Source organism: Dipodomys merriami, unplaced genomic scaffold (assembly GCF_024711535.1).
Source record: "Dipodomys merriami isolate MVZ:Mamm:240054 unplaced genomic scaffold, mDipMer1.0.p SCAF_358, whole genome shotgun sequence".
Classification (NCBI taxonomy): Eukaryota; Metazoa; Chordata; class Mammalia; order Rodentia; family Heteromyidae; genus Dipodomys; species Dipodomys merriami.
Window position 1 is genome coordinate 134,699 of NW_027205137.1, and position 2,663 is coordinate 137,361.

At 33.3% G+C, this 2,663-nt stretch overlaps 1 non-coding gene across 1 annotated transcript; it reads left to right on the forward strand.

Moving 5' to 3' along the window:
* The first annotated feature begins 2,315 nt into the window (after positions 1-2,315).
* On the forward strand, positions 2,316-2,421 carry LOC138804135 (U6 spliceosomal RNA). The gene has a single exon (XR_011365178.1). It is a non-coding gene; the product is annotated as a U6 spliceosomal RNA (small nuclear RNA).
* The last annotated feature ends 242 nt before the right edge of the window (positions 2,422-2,663 follow it).

A 2,663-nucleotide genomic window follows, 5' to 3' on the forward strand; every position in this document is an offset into this window, starting at 1 on the left:
AGGAGTAGGATACATTGCTTGATAAAAAATGTACTCATTCCAGATCTTAGCTATGGTAAATAATGCTGCAATAAACATAGTTGTGCTCGTAGCTTTAGTGTGGTCTTGTTTGTAAACATTTGGGTAAATGCCCAAAAGTGGGACTCCACATCCCCTCCAGCATCTGTTATTAGAGTTCTTGATTATACCCATTCTAACTGGGGTGAGGTGATATCTCAATGTTGTTTTGATTTGCATTTCTTTTATGTCTAGGGATGGGAAGGAGAAACCAAGGAGTAGGCTACAATGCTTGATAAAAACTGTACTCATTATCTTGCACATGTAATTGTAACCACTCTGTTCAGTATTTTCACTGTAAAAAATATATATTCATTGTTAGAAAAAAAAAGAATCCAAGCTTGAATAAACTGTCCCTGACTTTTTTCGAGTGTGTTCTTTATTCATATAAAAATTGTCTGAAAACTTCTTCTTGAAAGTATTTCAAAAGGAAACAATGTGCCATTTGAAGGCCAGCATAGAACAAAAGGAAATAAACATTGTTTTAAAAGATTTCTTTTGTAAGGAAACAAAGACTTGGAGGTTTTAATTTGTCTTATGCGTGGATATTTCACTATTGAGATGATTCTGTTGTTGCAGGAGTCACTTATTAATTCCTTTAGTCTTGTCCTGAATTCTCCAGCACAATTAGTATTCCAAAAAAGCAGGATCCAGTGAGTATGATCAGCAAAAGGAGCCTGTTCTCAAACCAGTGCTTTATGGATGGTCCCAAAGAAATATGTGCGTTTTTTTTTTCTTGTTTGTTTGTTTAGTTTGTCCTGGTTCTGGAGCTTGAACTCAGAGGCTGGACCATGTCCCTGAACAAATGTCTTCCCTGGCCAACTTCCGCCAAAGCTAGGACGCTACTACTTGAGCCAAACTCCACTTCTGGCGTTTTTGGTGTTTGGTTACAGATAAGAATGTGACAGACTTTCCTGCCTAGGTTGGCTTTGAACTGAGAAAGTAAGAAAGCCAAGTGACATCAATTGTATCAAGATTTCTGTTTTGAACCAAGAAATACTAGACAACGTTTACTATAAAGCTAATATTTGACAATTTTTAAAAGAAAAGAATATGTCTAACAAAGAATCCATAACTTAAATAACTCCACAAATGAATCATTTTGGATGCATTTTTTCATCTGCTTGGGAAGATAACTATTGACTTCATAGATTCCTTTTGGGGAAACAGTCATATTTGCCTGTTGTCACTGGCTTTGTACACATGCATGCTATCCATGCTTCTAAGGGCCCTACATAAAGGAAGTCTTGAAATTCTCAACAATATTTCAATAAGATGCTCCAGCCTAAGGTTAAGATTTTAGGTGAGGACATTTATCAACACTCCTGATTCAGACTCTACTTGATATAATTTTTAATCAATAGTTTGTTTTTAGTTTTGCTCTTTGTAAATTCACATGCACCTATGAAAAATTGTGTGGCCATCCCAATAATATTCTCAAAGTACCTCTTAATCATGACTCATAAAAGTTGTATTATATTACAACAAGGAAAAATGCTATAAATAAAGAAAGCAATAATTAAATATTAATGATTACTAAAATAAAAAACAAAACAATTACCAGGGTTTTCAGTATTTGAAGTGTACATAGTAGAGTTTACTATTTTCTCATATTCCTGTACATTTAAAACTGGATAAAGCTATCAGTAGCCTTTAAATTTACTCACTAAGATTACTATTTATAGTTCATCTCATCATTTGTATGTGGATTATATCATTATTTGTTCATCACTAACATATAACGTAAAGGAGCCCTGAAGATTTAACAGAAACCATGTACTTAAAATCTTAACTCTTCACTCTGCTTCTTTACACAGTCTTTGCAACTTCTCATTAGTAAAGTTTCTATAAAATCTGAAATGTACATACTTACTAGTACATGCTACCAGAAGTATTATATACTTTATCAAAAAATTTTATGACCTGCCAAACAGTCTTAATTTTGCCATATATAAGCAAATCCCAAAATTAAACATATTTAAAATATTAAAACTTTTAACAAACGTTAACATTTGCTGCAATGATCATTATGACAAGTGCCTTTTGTAGAATAATTGAATTCCTCCTCCTACAAATCTCATGAACAACAAATATCTGGAATTATTTTGTTTTTGATATGTCAATCTTGACTTTATTCTTAAATGTGTGCTTATGTAAGCAACACATGGTTCTAAAATTTCACAATTCTTTTGAACTTATTTTTGTTGAATTGTCAAGTTTAAGAAAATCAATTACTCTTTATATATAAAAAATGTTTTGTGCTCAATTTGGCTGCACATACACTAAAATTGGAACATACAGAGAAGATTAGCATGGTCCCTGCACAAGGATGATACACAAATTAATGAATCGTTCCATATTTTTACAACAAAAATGCTGGAAGGGATATGGCCAGAAGGGAGCCTACTGCATTCTTGGTGGGAGTGTAAACTTGTTCATCCACTTTGGAAAGCAGTTTGGAGGTTCCTCAAAAGCCTCCACATAGAGCTCCCTATTATACAGCAATCCCACTTTTGGGCATTCTCCCAAATGATCACAAACCAGTCCATACTAAAACTACCACCACAACAATGTTTATTGTAGCATTATTTTCCATAGTTAAGATA